The sequence below is a fragment of the Solanum verrucosum genome, unplaced genomic scaffold (genome assembly GCF_900185275.1).
Source record: "Solanum verrucosum unplaced genomic scaffold, falcon-dt-bn FXZP01000180.1, whole genome shotgun sequence".
In the NCBI taxonomy this organism is placed as follows: Eukaryota; Viridiplantae; Streptophyta; class Magnoliopsida; order Solanales; family Solanaceae; genus Solanum; species Solanum verrucosum.
In genome coordinates this window covers 239,880-247,465 of record NW_026020402.1, presented here as the reverse complement: position 1 = coordinate 247,465, position 7,586 = coordinate 239,880, and the positions used below count along the sequence as shown (strand labels likewise).

Genomic DNA, 7,586 nt, shown 5'->3' with positions numbered 1-7,586 from the left:
TTGGTTGATCATAGATTGATTTGACTCTGATACTTGAATGTTTGTAGATTATTTTGCATGAGTGTCTGTTTATCAAGATGATCGGTTATTTCAATTTCAAACTTGATGATATAAAGTTTAAAGATTGAGAAATAAATTTATGATTTTTTTTAAAAAGTAATTTTTTACTCATAAAATTACAACTATGTATTTTTGTTCAAATATAATTACAACTTTGATTATTTTTTTGAAATCTCAACTAATCCATGCCCAAACTCTTAGTATATCTTTCTATTTTTTATAAAATCTTTTTTCTTACACGTTTGGACAAGCGATATGAAATTTGAAATCATGATTTCAAATCAACGTTTGGACATGTGATTTGAGATCGTGATTTCAAATCTCAAATTATTCAAAAAGCATGATTTGAAATTTATTGTTCAAAATTAAGTTATTTTCTTCAAATATTAGAACAAATAATTAAAAATTAAATTAACTAATTAGTAAAAACATAATTAATTCAATACATATTTTTTTGTTCAATTCCAAATACTACTTTTTCGGATTTCAACTAACTCGGGTCCAACTTCTTACTCTATCTTTTTATTTTTTTGTAAAGCTTTTTTTTCGTATGCATTTGGACTCATGATTTCAAATCTAATATTCTCCTAAAAACATGATTTGAAATTTACTGTTCAAAATTAAATTATTTTCTTTAAATATTAGAACAAATAATTATATCTTGAATTTAATAATTAGTAAAATAAATTTAATTCAATTTTTTTTCTAAAATATTAGAACAAATAATTAAATCTTGAATTTAATAATTAGTAAAATAAATTTAATTCATTTTTTTTCCAAATTCATCAAATAAGATTAAATTATTTGCTAAGTTGATAGAACCCTTTTAAAACATTTATTTTCATAAAATGATATTTGTGGTCAACAGAGTAACACACAACTCTAAGGAATATTTGCAACATTTAACCACTAGGCTAAACCTTTCACTTATATCAAAAGATGTTAATATTTTTACGTATATTTATTAAATTAAACTTTAATCTCTATGTATACTGTAATGTAATTTTTCATTGAAGTTTGTGGCTTGACACCCCTTGGTCAAGGGTGGGTCTGCCCCTGCTTGCAGTGGAAAAAATAAATAAATTAGAACAATTTTTTTTAAGAATAGTATTAGAAAGTCAAATGATTAAAGACACAAAATTTATAGTAGCGTCGACAATGGCGGGTGAATTTGGTAAACCAATTTCGTTTCGATCCAAGAATTTCAATGTTCACATTCGATTTTCCCGCCATCTAAATGAACGATAGAAAATCTATTATTACAAGATAGAGAAAATCCGTAAACAAAATCTATTACCAATAAACTCTGTGCTGTTACCTACTCGCATTTCTTTGAATCTCTGAAAAATTAGAAGTAGCTAAAAAACCTTTGAATTCGTTAATCTGCGGGATACAATGGCCGTGATTTCAGGTTCTGAGCAAAAGAGTAGTAAAATGAAGAGCTCCCCTATGAAGAAAAGAAAGCAAAAATCTGACCCGGATGCTGCTGATGGCAAGTCATGTCACCAGGTAACTCCACTGATTTTGTGCTTGTGCTTTTGTATACCCTTTTCATTTTGTGCTTGCCTTATGTTGTAGTAATTACAAGGAAACATAATAAAGAAGATATGGGGTTTTGGTAATGTGTTGTAAAATTAGGAAAGAGATGCATGGATTGCTGTTAATGCTGTTATACTATGAGTTGGATTGTTTGATTCCAAATGTAGAATAAGTGATTTTAGACTATTAATTAGTTCGACTAGTGAATGTACTGTCCTTGATTAGGTTTATTTATAGATTATAAAGGGTTTCTAGGGTTTCGATTCAATATCGAGTGTAGTGTAGCATCGGACATGTCATTTGTTAAGATTTTGGGTGTAGTGAATCATGTTTTTGTATTAGCAACCAAGCATAATTGAAAAACTATGCTCTTTTTCTTGTGTTGGTTTCACTGGAGAGGTAAAGTTCTTTCTTATGGAAGAGTCTAAAACTGAACAATGATATGGGGAAATTTCCTTTTATTTTCAAGTAAAAGTTATTGTTTGAACACTTTAATTTGGAAAGTGTGTTTGAAGTAAGACAAACTTAGTGGAGCTTTATGCTTCATTACTTTGGCTAATTTGAGCTGTCATTTGTATTGACATGCTGCTCCTGCATCACTTGTTCTGTGTTACTTGCTGCATATCATTGCAGATTAATGAACCTACCACCATTTACCTTTTGTTCTTTCAGCATCTATTGTACTAACTTCTACCAAACTTCATGCAGTGCCGCCAAAAGACTACTGCCTTTGTGGTTGGGTGTAAGAACAAGCAAAAAGATAAGCTCTGTGCAATTAATGTATGTCATAAATGCCTATCAAACAGGTTTGGAACTTTCCGTTTTCATTTGTTCTTAGAACCTGTATTCTTCTTATCTTAAATGTGCACTTATATTTTGTGAGCTTTTAAATTAGGTATGGTGAGAAGGCAATGGAAGTATCGCTTTTGGAGGATTGGAAATGCCCAAAATGCAGAGGCATTTGTAACTGCAGTCTTTGCATGTGCGTCGCCTTCTTTAGTTTGTTCTTGCTATTTTTTTTCTTTTAAACAAGAATTGGAGATGGTCTCTGGCACTTAATCTTGATTATTTACTGACTCAATTCTCAGGAAGAAACGGGGTTGCCCACCCACTGGTCAACTTGTGCACTCAGCGAAGGCAACTGGATATTCTTCTGTTTCAGATATGCTGCAGTTTACTGGGATTGACAATATTGATCAAGTCAAAGTTCTGAAAGACAAGAGTGGCTCACGGAAAAAGATCAATATTTCAAACAATGTAATGTTGCTTTTATATAATTATGGCACTGGTAACAGGAAGTATTTGTCTGTTTGTTAGCTCTAATACCTTGTTACTCAATATTGACAGGAGGAAATCATAGTTTCTTCAGAAAATAGCGAGAAGGAAAATTGTATTGAAGAGGTGAGTGACATAAATGTGAATTCTTTTGCCTTGTCGAAAAATCCCAGTGATAAGCAATCTGCGGGATGTAAAAGGAAAAAGGCTAGTGTAAAGCCTGATGGCACATTGTCAAAGGATAATGTAGTGAATGACCTTGATGGTCCAAATGATGGTGAAAAGAAACCAAAAAAATTGATGCAAGGACAGCCAAAATCAGAATTTGACAGCAAGAGAGGCGATTCTGCATCAGTGAAAGAAACTCTATCAGAAGAGTCTCAAGATTTCAGAAAGAACAAGGAGGAAAGATCTCTCAAGGAAGGTTCTGTGAAAGATAACATTATTGAAACTAATGATCCTTTTGCCTTGACTCCATTGCCCCAGGGAACTGCTGTGACAGCTGTTGGTGACATTGATTTACAGCCAGGAGATGTTGGGAATGCTTTACAATTTTTAGAGTTTTGTATGGTTTTCGGAAAGGCAAGTAACTTAATACCCATATAAAATTCTATTATGGCATCTTGTTAAAAATATTTTACATGCATTGATGCTGTAATGTGGACGAACACTAGTCAACGCATCATTACTGAGTTTCATGCTTTCTTACACATTGGTGACCTTATTTGTCCATAGTTCATTATTTTATTTGTCTGTCAAAATCTTGGAAACTGGTACATGGGTTATGCCTGATGGCCAGCTGCTAAGCTGAACATTAGTTTTTCCCCATATTTGTTTTTGAAAATCTGTTTTTTAAGTATTCAGTTCTTTCTTATCAAGTGTGATTGCCTTGATTTGTTGCCTGTGGCTCTTTTCTGTTTCTAGATCCGTGGCATTTAGGAGGTCTACTCAATTAGCTGATCAAATTTTGCATTTCTCCATTATTCTTCTACTTTTCACTTATATAGATACTAGGCATCAAGAAGGGGCAACCAGAAGCTGTTCTCAGAGATATATTGCAGGGGAGAAGTACGCGACGTGGAAAATGTTCTGTGACGATACAGTTTCTTAGTAGCTTACTATCTTTCCTGAAAGAGGAGGAAGAGGAAATGTATATCTTTTTCTTCAGATTTGCTTGAGGAGCACCATCTCTTGCATCTATTAACATTTGTATATAAAAAAAATTCCAGATCTTCAGCAGAAACCTTGACAGAAGGGAAAAACTCATGGCATGCTGATATCAAAATGTTGATCTCGAAATCCCCCAGTGTTGCAAGAACCATGGGATTAGTTTCTTTAGGTAATGATGTTGAAGAATTTGAGAACTTGAATCCCTCAGAAAAGCTGAAGATGTTAACTTTTATCTGCGATGAAGTTCTTGGAACTGGGTAAGAATTGTCCTAGCCTTTTCCCTTTCCTCATTACATTTTTCTGTTTTTTTTTTTTGTCTTTTTGTCGAAGTGAATTTATATATTTTTCTTTTCCAGAAAGATAAGGGACTGGATTGATGATCAAAACTCAAACTTTGCTGTAAAGGCAAAGGAAGCAAAAGAAAAAGTTGTTGCTGCAAAAAATGAGGTGTCGAAGATAATAATAATAAAAAAAAACTTAAACCTCATTATGCTTCAAGATATGAAAGCTAATATATGAAATGTTATTACTTGTACAGGAGAAGCGCCTGAAGCAGAAAATGCAGAATGAGGTAGCTCAAGTCATTATTGCAAAGAGTGGTGCTCTACTCTCATTATCAGAACATGAAGCAATTTTTTCTGAAATTAAACGTGAATTAGCAGAAGCTCATGCTTCTGTGGTGGAGTCAATGAACACTTACTCCAAGTGTACGTGCTTAGTCTACATGCATGTTTTAAGTTAATTTATTTTTCCATATGGTTTGCATAAATGCGCATATCTAATCAGTCATGCTAAAGTAAGCCCAACATGGAATGAGATTTACTAGATTTTTAGTTGTTCATGTGGGCGTTATGCCATTACCTTGATGATACAGTGAGTAGGTCGTCAGCCATTAACCCTCTTTCCGTAATATAATGACTAGTGAAAAGATGGAAAATCCTACTTTTCTCACAATCATAAAAACACCTGCTCCATGCAATCAGAGATGATAAAGAGAAGATGAGTACACCAAGCTCTGTCATGTAAAGAGAAACATAGCAAAATTACAGTAACATAGATTGTTATTTCCCCACCCAGGCTTTCACTTCATTCTTAAATCAGCTTTCTCTATGAGATATACGTGTTTGTTCATGATGGCTGGACTATTGTAACTTCATTGATCATATTGATCCTTTTCATATATTTGGGTTTTGACTATGTTTTTGTCTATAGGTAATCAAAGATCCGAAGCTGTTAGGACGGAGCCTTTCTTTTCAGGCACTGATGGTAAAGTGTATTGGACACTAAAATGCTATGGTGACAAATCCATTCTTTTATGTCAAGGTTGGTTCAAGCATATGACAGTTTACTCTATTTTTGGTAATTGGCATTTGAATGACCTTTATGCCTATTCCATATGCAGATGTAGGAACCGGTGATACTGCTGCATCAGATGAAAAATGGTCTGCTTTTGACGCTGAACAGAAAGAAATCATTGAGAAGCACATTAATTCTTTAAGGTTGGTAATTCAAATACTATGCTTCATTAAACTGATAGAGATTTCCAACACTGAGTTCCCATTTATTTTAGCTGGCTATTTAACGATGCTGAATTTCAGGATTGCCCTGCTTTGTTGCCTAGAATAAGAAAACAAATGCATTGACTGGAATCGATACCTTTATAGACTTATAAGAGAATATTTGCTTTAATTGGTAGAGCGCAGGACATACAATATGAGAAATATCCCCTGAGAATAGATCTCTTAATCAGTTCATACTTCATACCATCCACTTTAAATCTTCCCTCATTCCTTTGCAGAAAGTTATGTCTTTGAAGAATCCACACAACAGATTTTCCTGGTTCTATTTTGACTTATCATAGAAAACAAAAAGTTTCTCCTAGTTCTAGCGTTTGGTCAACGTAAGAGCACCTCATATATTCTTCTTCATTGTTCTGGAATATGCAAACTGTAGTACTCCCTTTCTGATTACTGCTTAAACCTCCTCTCATTGGGGGTGGACACTTTTCCACTGTTCTATCCTTCAGATAATCAGAAATGACCTTGGTATCTATCGTGATGTTTAATTGTCACTTGGAATTAGCAAACTAAGATGTGGACCTAGTTATAAAATCACTTTCTAAGGTGATCAAGTTCATGATATGTAGATTTTACTAATCTTCACAATAAATCATATTTCTTCAGGCGCAGGGTAAAGAGGAGGGTTAGAACTCCCAAGGTGCAGCAGAAACTTCTATCTCAGGAGAATGAAGCTACCCCTCAAGATCTTACTGATATTACTGGCACTTCCATGGAGGAATGTAATGAAGAGCAGCTTGTCTGATGAATGGTCTTTTTACCTGATCTTCCAATGAGGGTGGGGGATGGAAAAAAATATTACATTTACATTTCAATATGCTAGCTTTTGGTTGCAACTTTCTAGACCATTGAATTGCAGTTGTATCTTAGCTTTGTATGTACTGTGCCTTATCCATATACTTGCTGTTCCTATTAAACTTCTTTTAATAGTAACATGATAATTTAATAGTAACAAACTTGTTGCTACTGGATGTGCATTGTGGTGATCTGATATGTCTATATTGAGTAAAAAATTGAATGAAAAGGAAAAGAAAAAAGACAAGATGAAGTTTCTAGCTTCGTAGGCCAACATAAATTGTTGCAAATAAGCTAGTCGCATTTGGCTATTTTATCAGCCACTTATTGGCAAGAATACGTATGTTCTTGGGTAAGTAGAAGCAGGTGTCTTGCAATGTTGTGTGATGCAGGTATTGAACTTCATCCGTCTATTTTCACAGTGGTTGTTAGACTAATTATATTGCATGAGGTTGAGTGTTGGTTAGTCAAGAACTCTCAAGATAAAGTTATAGAAATGAGGATGTTGAGATGAATGTGAGTTTAATAGGAGAGATAAGATTAGAATTGAATATATTTGTGTTAAAGTGGAGTTGCCTTAATGGAGGACAAGATGCAAAAACAAGATTGAGATGGTTTGGATATGTGAAGGGGAGATGCACAGATAATTTTAGTGCGGAAATATGAGAGGTTGACTATATAGGGATGCTAGGTAAGCCGACAAAATATTGTTGGAGAGGAGATTAGAAAATAGTGACAACTTTAGCTTATCTAGGACAAGACCTTAGTTAAGAGGCTATAGAGGACACAAATTATGGTAGAAGATTAGTAAGTAGTTGAGTGTTGTCTCACTTATCTTTACATGCTAGTAGTTGTAGCATTACTCTTGTAGTTTCTTGTTCTTCTATTCTACTACTATATGTTATTTCTTCTACTTTGATTATATTATTATTTTGTTGTAGATAATGTTCTTTTTTCTCTTTCTAAAATGCTTTGTCATGCTATATGTAGTATTTTGTCATGACTTCTACACTTATGCTTTTTCTTTTCCTAGACTACTTTGTTCTCGAGTCAAGGATGTAGCAGAAACATCTCTGCCTCCTAAAATAAGTAAAATGTCTACGTATACACTATCCTCCCCAAATTCACTTCCCCAGATCTACTTAGAGAATTACATTGTATATATTATTA

The 7,586-nt window shown here is 33.7% G+C and overlaps 1 pseudogene; it reads left to right on the top strand.

Moving 5' to 3' along the window:
- Positions 1–1,440: 1,440 nt before the first annotated feature.
- LOC125840080 (uncharacterized) lies at positions 1,441–6,386 on the top strand (annotated as a pseudogene).
- The last annotated feature ends 1,200 nt before the right edge of the window (positions 6,387–7,586 follow it).